Genomic DNA, 9,644 nt, shown 5'->3' with positions numbered 1-9,644 from the left:
ACTTAAAGGAACACGCCGGCCTTTTGGGACTTTAGCTTATTCACTTATAGATAAGTCCATACATGCCCTTTTCATCTCCGTGCGTCCCGTAACTCTGTTTGACGCACCCACCGCTAGCCTAGCTTAGCACAAAGACTGGAAGTAATTGTCTCCAACTAGCATATTGCTCCCAATAAGTGACAAAATAATGCCAACATTTTCCTATTTATACAGGTCCTTCTCAAAAAATTAGCATATTGTGATAAAGTTCTTTATTTTCCATAATGTAATGATAAAAATTAAACTTTCATATATTTTAGATTCATTGCACACCAACTGAAATATTTCAGGTCTTTTATTGTTTTAATACTGATGATTTTGGCATACAGCTCATGAAAACCCAAAATTCCTGTCTCAAAAAATGAGCATATTTCATCCGACCAATAAAAGAAGTGTTTTTAATACAAAAAAAGTCAACCTTCAAATAATAATGTTCAGTTATGCACTCAATACTTGGTCGGGAATCCTTTTGCAGAAATGACTGCTTCAATGCGGCGTGGCATGGAGGCAATCAGCCTGTGGCACTGCTGAGGTGTTATGGAGGCCCAGGATGCTTCGATAGCGGCCTTAAGCTCATCCAGAGTGTTGGGTCTTGCGTCTCTCAACTTTCTCTTCACAATATCCCACAGATTCTCTATGGGGTTCAGGTCAGGAGAGTTGGCAGGCCAATTGAGCACAGTAATACCATGGTCAGTAAACCATTTACCAGTGGTTTTGGCACTGTGAGCAGGTGCCAGGTCGTGCTGAAAAATGAAATCTTCATCTCCATAAAGCTTTTCAGCAGATGGAAGCATGAAGTGCTCCAAAATCTCCTGATAGCTAGCTGCATTGACCCTGCCCTTGATAAAACACAGTGGACCAACACCAGCAGCTGACATGGCACCCCAGACCATCACTGACTGTGGGTACTTGACTCTGGACTTCAGGCATTTTGGCATTTCCTTCTCCCCAGTCTTCCTCCAGACTCTGGCACCTTGATTTCCGAATGACATGCAAAATTTGCTTTCATCCGAAAAAAGTAGTTTGGACCACTGAGCAACAGTCCAGTGCTGCTTCTCTGTAGCCCAGGTCAGGCGCTTCTGCCGCTGTTTCTGGTTCAAAAGTGGCTTGACCTGGGGAATGCGGCACCTGTAGCCCATTTCCTGCACACGCCTGTGCACGGTGGCTCTGGATGTTTCTACTCCAGACTCAGTCCACTGCTTCCGCAGGTCCCCCAAGGTCTGGAATCGGTCCTTCTCCACAATCTTCCTCAGGGTCCGGTCACCTCTTCTCGTTGTGCAGTGTTTTTTGCCACACTTTTTCCTTCCCACAGACTTCTCACTGAGGTGCCTTGATACATCACTCTGGGAACAGCCTATTTGTTCAGAAATTTCTTTCTGTGTCTTACCCTCTTGCTTGAGGGTGTCAATGATGGCCTTCTGGACAGCGGTCAAGTGGTCGGCAGTCTTACCCATGATTGCGGTTTTGAGTAATGAAACAGGCTGGGAGTTTTCAAAAGCCTCAGGAATCTTTTGCAGGTGTTTAGAGTTAATTAGTTGATTCAGATGATTAGGTTAATAGCTCGTTTAGAGAACCTTTTCATGATATGCTAATTTTTTGAGATAGGAATTTTGGGTTTTCATGAGCTGTATGCCAAAATCATCAGTATTAAAACAATAAAAGACCTGAAATATTTCAGTTGGTATGCAATGAATCTAAAATATATGAAAGTTTAATTTTTATCATTACATTATGGAAAACAATGAACTTTATCACAATATGCTAATTTTTTGAGAAGGACCTGTATGTTGTGATTTTTATAGTCACAGAGTGTACAAATAACAAGGTCATATGAGACACAGCCATCTTTTAACCGTATACATACTGGGAACTATATTCTCAGAAGGCGAAGCACTACTTGGGCGGAGTGATTAGCGCAACACTCCGAGCGAACTCTCTGCTCCTCACCAACGGGCTTCTCAGGCGCTGCAAGCAAATCACTCCGCCCAAGTAGCAGTGCTTCGCCTTAACTGAGAGAAACTGCAGCTGCAAGTTGTGCAACTCTCACACTGAGAGTGTGAATTATATAAACTCTGAGCAGAGTGTTAAATGAACACTGAAGCAGTGTTAAAGTTAATGAGATAATTAAGTGAATAATTGAGTAATGATTGAGCATTATTGAAGACACCTGATGTTAACAAGCAGAATCACTGAAGGAGAAAACCGGAATGTTTAAGTCACCATTATGGTGATTAGTGTGTGTTTTATTTGGAGTCTTGACCATTAAATCATTATCTTTAGATTTTGTGCGTGTGGCAAAAGTGCTTCAATTACATATAGGCATAACACAGTAACTTCAGCGCGGCAAACGCGTTGCTGGTGGGTAAACACCTCAAACTACCAAATAAATTGGCACCTTCAACTCGGCGCCACCTTCTCCAGAATCGCTGTTAACCTGTGGCTATCCGAGCTCTGAGCCTATGAGACATTATACCTTAATAAGAGGCCCGACTGTTGTCTGGCCCTGGGGAGAATTGTGACTTTCAAACTTTACTGTTGACCTCGGGCCACTTAGCCCCAGGTAATGGTTCAGGGTGAAGTTGCCAGCCAATAGCACAAGGTTTTAAAATGGGTTCCCACTGCGTATAGCAATACGAAGTGAACGTTCTCGAAAGGGAACGTACTCGGTTACTAACGTAACTCAGTTCTCTGAGAGTAGGGTACGAGTTGTGCGCAGCCTGTCGTACTATTACGCTTGGCTCAGGTGCTGTTGCTTCAGTCGATTTAATCTGATTCTATAGCGAAATGGTCTGCTTATATAGGCATAAGCCACGCCCATTCTGGCGGGTTCTGACGCACACTGGGCGTTCGTTGACCTGATTGGTTCGCACGTTTCAGCCGCCTCGCCATGGGTTCGTGCAGTTTCCGCAGCACAACCAATGAGTGAGCTAGACGCTCTGCTCTGTGCTCGCTGTGCAGCTGCACTGCGTTTTAAAATAATGGCTTCACCCAATCCTGACAGTCAACCTTTAACCAATCAAACGGCTTTTGAAAACACAGCAAAACAAGCCTCAAAAGTTATTAAAGATGCAACAGCACGTCCGTATATATTGTTGATGTGAATGGCTGTGCATTTATTTATGCATTAAATTACAGGATGTGTATGTGTTTAATTAAAAGTGAGCTTAGAAAACCATGTATAATATATGTATATATTGTGTTGCATAATGGTAAATTGCAGCATGGATGTTTGGGAAGTAACTGGTGTGAGAACTGACTGGTTTTATAGAGACGTGCAATCTCTTTCCCTAGTTGAGCTGACTGAATCAATAAGGATGTTATTTGTATCACATGGATCCTTGCAGAAGTTTGAAGCAGCAAACGTATGAGCACCTTAGTGTCCATTTCTTCTTCACATCCTCTCGCAGAAATAACATCAGACACCTCATATCCGTTTACTGACAAACTGATGACAACGCATGGTCAAGCACCTACATCAGTTACCCAAACATCACGTTTACCTGAGATAACTGTGCAGATGATAACTTAGAGTTTTCTATTGGTACATGAAATTAATTATTTCAGACCCATTTTTGTTATTCAAATGTATAAATAACTTCGTCTGCAGTGCGAAATTCTCACTAGTAAAGCTCCTGTGGTTATGTCAAGGAAGTGAAACCTTCCTCTGTTTTCAAATGTGGATGCGATGACGCGTACATGCATTGAAAGAATTGTAACCTAAAAATTTGCTTTATGTGGTAACATCTAAAATAATTGATGGGTGACATGCACATAGTAATGATAATCATTGTTACTAATTGCAAATTAGCTTATGCTATACTCTCGATATGCAATACATATTTGGCAGCTTTCGACTGGAATCATGTTTTTGTACTGTCCTTATTCAAATAAACGTATAAATAATATTGAATATATTTTAATATTGAAATAATTAATTTATTATTAATTATTAATAATTATTTATTTTAAAAAATAAATAAAACGAATGAAATGAAAATGAATGTATTAAATCATATTATATATATGCAAAATTATAACAGCATGCCATGAATATACTCATGTTTAGTGACGTAAGCCACGAAACTTCCTGGAAATGAACACGTCACTGAAAAATTACTTGTGTGTGTGTGTGTGTGTGTGTGTGTGTGTGTGTGTGTGTGTGTGTGTGTGTGTGTGTGTGTGTGTGTGTGTGTGTGTGTGTGTGTGTGCAACAGGAAAACACCAACAGTGACCATCAGTTTTGAGCTTTCTATTGAGCTTTCACAGCTTCTGTTAATAATAGATCTGCGTAGGCTCTTGCACGTCAGCAGACTTTTATATTTTAAGACTTTAAGTAGTTTTTTTTCGTGTGTGTTTACTATGTGTCTTGAAAGTCAAGCTTATACGTATGTGTTAGTATCTTGGATTGGAAATCGAAATAAAACCTGGAAATAAACAAGATGTTTTTAGGATTTAAAAAAATATAAATGCCAGAAAAAAACTTTTTAAATATAATATCTGTATGTCACTAGTCAGAGCTATAAAAGAGGAAATGACGCAGTTCTGGTTATAAATGAGGCTGGTGGACTTGAAACCTTCCTTATTTCTCCTCAAGTGTCAGTTGGTTACAGCAGATGAGGTGTCCCGCTCTACGGTATGACCCGTTTATTATCTGTTCCCTTTCGAAGGGAACTCAACAATACGTCAACGACGCTATGGGGAACGCCTCAGGCGTGACAGGTGTCTGAAATCACTATCAAATCACGTCAATCATATTGACCGGCGACAGCCCGTGAATCATTAGCGTGAATGATTAACGTGCGACCTGGAAGTATAAAGGGGCGCCTTGCAAACATGACAAATCATCTCATCGTCTTCAGGGACTGTCTGTTTGAAAACGCTACTCAATGAAACGGTAAGAAAATGAAATGTACAGCACACGAGTGTGTTTTTTTCCTGCCTGGGAGAAGAGCGCGCACGAGAGGTTCTCGAGGGAATCCTCTGTGTGAACTGTGAGCGTTTTTCTCTTAAAACGCTCCGCTCTCGTCTGGCCCTCTTCTCGAGTGAAGGGGGTTCAACGTCTGGTCCGCGTGGTCCCGCTCGTGCCGAGGCAGAGCGGCGACTTGCATCATGGGCATCCAGATAGAGCTCATCGATCATCTTGAGAGTCCTGTAAACCTCTCAAATGATTCGACGGCTGACGAGGGCGAACTGCAGGCACCAATGGTTTCCTGCAGTTGCTGCTCTTCAGGACGAGCAGGAGATGGCTGAGGAGGTTTATAATCAGGTAGATCCTGAACCCTCTCAGCCACCCTGCCCCGTGTATGCAGACCTGGTGGATGTTGTGGAGCGCGCCGCCAACAGGCTGTAGCTGCCATGGCGACGCGCTAGAGGAGAGACCGCTCGCGGTAGGCTTGGCGATCGGTTTCTCCCCTGCCATACACACCAGCTCAGGTGAGCCTTCCATTCCTTCCTGATCTTCACACGGAGATCGAGAGGGCATGGAAGAGCCCATACTCTGCCTGTATTCACCGACATCAGCGGGTTAATTTCGCTGATGTTGAGGGGATCGCAGAGCATGGGTATGTGTCGATGCCGCCCATTTGACGAGTCGTTTGCGAACTATCTCGTGTCTGGGCAGGCGTCGACACTGAGAGCTCCAACCCTGCCATCCAAACCGCTAAAGTCAACAGCACGTTTGAATGGCAGAGCATACACGACAGCGGTTCAGGCTGGTGCTTCCCTGCACACTATGGCGGTGCTGCAGGCATATCAGGCCGACCTGCTGCAGGATCCTGCATTCCGCTGAGATCCGGTTCCACACCCAGGCAGGCGGGACGGCCTGGCCCTTCACGGTCCGAGGACCGTAGACAGGGCCAGAGAGCCAGTGTCGCCTCTCGTGCGCCCCCTCCGTGGAGGAACAGGGCGCAGAAGAGGCGTGACTCCCGCAAGAAGAGGGATCTGAGGGAGGTTATCCAGCACAAGCGCACACAGTGTCGCTGATGGATAATCTCCCCGGAGGGCTTCATTAAAAAGATTAAAAATCCAGCCCTCTCCTCTCTTCTGACTCCCCAGACGTTCATTACATCAGGCCTGGGGCTGGGCCTATGATAAGAACGATGTTCCAATGGCCCGCCTAGGCTTGGCTAGTAGAAACGCCTCTTTCAGGCATGTAAAGTGGTGGACCCCAGGGTCATAAAGAACTATCTGACGAGTCTTCACTCCGCACGCCGCAGGTGAGCTGACTGGTCTTTTAAGAGTAATTTTTTGTGAATTAAAATTCCGAGATGTATCTCTCTACAGACCTCGTTCCCTGTATAGAGCTATGGGGTCATGTCAAGGTAATAAGGTAAGAGAAGTTTCCTGGATCATTAGGGCCCTGAAGTTCCCCGTTAGGTGGCCAGAACGATAACTATGTTAGCCTTCGGGCTGTTAGCCACCTCAGGGTAGAGTAGTTGGTCTCTCTCTCAGAATTTTTTACTTAGAGTGTTGACTGACGCTAGAGCTTCAGATAGATCTTATGTCCGGCCCACGGGTCCGTTGACTTCTTCCTGAGTATTTCGCCCCTTGAGCTCTGTTTGGGTTTCATTAGGCTGAGCGATTCTGCAGCCCTTTGTATGGAATAATACAGACTATATTCTTTAGTAAGGCTGTGGCTCCTCCGAGCCCTCAGATTGATCTATGCTTGCAGGCTGGCCCTCACCAGGGCCGCCTCTGTAGCTGGCCTAGGCTGTGCCAGGGATAATAGAGGCGCTCTGCTAAAAATTTTAGCATTTCTTCCTCTGACCCTTCACTGTGTGAATGTTGGTTTCTAGCATCCCTGTATAAACAGCCTCCTCCCGTGGGAGTCGTTAGGCCAAGGCCCGCCCCCTTCTCTGCATTCTGGGGTGCCTAGAGTAATGCAGCGTGGTGCTGAGGATGGTTTGTAAGGACATGGTAGGCCTCAAACAGGCCTCCGTGGTATATATGTCTTTATTGAGCAGGGTTAGGCCGTCTTTCGCTTCACGAAGAAGACTGGGTTTCCTGCCCGACTCTGCCATGCAGAACTGGCCTACGGATTTAGGCCGCCAGCTTAGGCTTCACTCACCTCGCTGAGCTACTGCTCGAGCGCTAGGTTGTAGGTGGTTGGCTTTCATTCAAGCCCCACTCCCCTAGGTTGGGCACAGATACATTTCTGTCACCCCTAGAGCCGCTGGCAGGCCCGCACCCTGGTAACCTCAGCGTGAGGTGTGAGTATTCCCCTGTGATACAGGGTAGGTCTGAGCACTTCACTCCCAGTTCTGTTTTATCCCACCTCGCACCACTATGGCTCGGGTCGAGTATGAAGTAAGCTTCACTTCTTCTTTGGTCGAAGTACGCTCCCCTGAAGCCAGAGCATTGCCCTGAGCTGACGCCCATGCATAGATGGTAGGCCCCTGACTAACTGGGGCCTCCGTTGAGGCAGAGTGGCGTATGTTGTACTCCCCTTGTTTTAAGGGTGCTAGCTTTCTTGCGGAGTACACTGCCATGGGCAATGTGATTAGGCACCAGGATGCTGTAGGCGCTGTGTAAACAGTTTTTCTGCCAACGAAGGCTGCGCCATTAGGTAGTAGGCCTCAGCAGGCCTCCTTGATTGGACAGCCCCCCAGAGGGCACTGTAGGCCAGCTCACTTTACGTGGTTGGCCTTGGTGGTTCGGGCAGTTGACTCACTGATGGGTAGTAGGCCTTAAACAGGCCTCCTCGGAGGTGAGTCCCAACATTGTGGGACATACCTTATAGCGCTACTGGAAGCCCATTAGTGAATTATGCTGTGTAGTATGGTTTCCAACAGTGTACTTTATGGCAGAATATGACTTGCTATTAGCTAGTAGGCCCGACCAGGCCTCCCTGATAGGCGAGTCCCCAGCTGGCTGGCCTTAGCAGGCCACCTTATACTTTCACCCGGACTCAGGGCTCAAAGCTACCAGTGGTTATCAGGTAGTAGGCCACTCAGGCCTCCCTGAAGGTGAATTCCCACTTAAGATGGTTATCAGGTAGTAGGCCTCACCCGGCCGCCCTGAAGGCGAATTCCCACTTACGTTGGCTATCAGGTAGTAGGCCTCTCTGGGCCTCCCTGAATGTGAGCTCCCAAATATTGTGGCTGTCAGGTAGTAGGCCGCTCTGGGCCTCCCTGGATGTGGGCTCCCAAATATTTTGGCTGTCAGGTAGTAGGCCTCACCAGGCCTCCCTGAAGGTGAGTTCCCACATGCTGTGATTATCAGGTAGTAGGCTCCTCCAGGCCTCCTTGAATGAGAACGGTCAGGTAGTAGGCCTCACCAGGCCTCCCTGAAGGTGAGTTCCCACAGATAGTGGTGACCAGGTAGTAGGCCTCACCAGGCCTCCCTGAAGGTGAGCTCCCCACATACTGTGGTTGTAAGGTAGCAGGCCTCACCGGGCCTCCCTGAAGGAGGAGTTCCCACGTACTGTGGTTATCAGGTAGTAGGCCTCTCTTGGCCTCCCTAAAGGATCAGGTAGTAGGCCTCTCCGGGCCTCCCTGTAACGCTCCCTAGTGGTGCTGGGTTTATGAAGCTAGTGGTTTCTTGCTATCAGTTTCAGCTAGCCTTAATAGGCAGCTGCTGAAGGCGAGCTTGCGCCCTGGCTCGCTAAAGTGTTCATTCTCTGCTAAAGGTTCGCTCCCGGAACCTTTTCTGCCTACAGCCTGGTTTGCCTATCAGGCAGACCTTGTGCTCCCCTCATGAGGGTCTCTTTGAGCATGCGGCTTCCTGAGTCTGGTCAGACGGTCGTAGGCCTCTCGTGAGGCCTCCCAGTTAGATCAGCCCTTAGGCCTTCACAGGCCTCCTCAGTGTTTTGAAACACAGACACTGGGTTGATCCGTGGATCGAGTAGAGAAACTCCCCTCGCTAGCAAGGGTCGGAAAGCACTATGCTGAGTCATACTCTCCGGGATATCCCGTCTCTGAGATCCGGGCCGAGTGGTTCACTGCCAGCTTCGCAGTCCCTCGGGTTGGATGCCTTACTTAAGGCATTTGTCCAGAGGCTCTGTCTTCAGACAGACAGGATTTGGCCAGACTAAGTGTCTATGTACTGGCGCCAGGTCAGGCCGTCCTGGTGGCATTTCGGGGTGAGTACGTTCCCCTGAATAGTGACTGGCTGGGGTTCCCTTGGGTTCCCTAGCCACATTCCCTAGAAGGGACCCCTTCTAATTGGAAGCTGAGGTTCCAGGCCCGGAGCCGGCCCAGGTAGACCTTTCATTTAACCATGTTTATGAAGGTTTTTCTGTGAGGCTGTAGCTTGGGCTATGACCGTAGGGAATGCTGTCACTGACAGCCCAGTGTGACCTGAGGGTGAGTGGTTCTAGCGTTTCATTTGAAGTTGCTGGTTCTGACAGTTGTCACTGCCACTTGGCATGCACTCCCCTTAGCATGGCGGCGTTGGTATATCGTTCCCCATAGCGTCGTTGACGTATTGTTGAGTTCCCTTCGAAAGGGAACGTCTCAGGTTACGACTGTAACCTATGTTCCCTGAGAACAGGGAACGAGACAATACGTCTCCCTGCCATGCCGCGGGGCTTGCCTACCGTACAGTCCCTTCAGACGATAAGGTGATTTGTGATGTTTGCAAGGCGCCCCTTTATACTTCCAGGTCGC

At 47.3% G+C, this 9,644-nt stretch overlaps 1 protein-coding gene across 1 annotated transcript in view; it reads right to left on the bottom strand.

Moving 5' to 3' along the window:
* Window positions 1–9,644, bottom strand: part of LOC143710510 (B-cell receptor CD22-like) — a 773,497-nt gene that overhangs the window by 530,450 nt on the left and 233,403 nt on the right. The gene's annotated exons all lie outside the window — the stretch shown is intronic.

Source organism: Siphateles boraxobius, unplaced genomic scaffold (genome assembly GCF_051911475.1).
Source record: "Siphateles boraxobius isolate OS27281-9 unplaced genomic scaffold, OSU_SipBor_1 47, whole genome shotgun sequence".
Taxonomy (NCBI): Eukaryota; Metazoa; Chordata; class Actinopteri; order Cypriniformes; family Leuciscidae; genus Siphateles; species Siphateles boraxobius.
The sequence above is the reverse complement of the archived record's forward strand: the minus strand, read 5'-3'. Positions and strand labels throughout refer to the sequence as shown.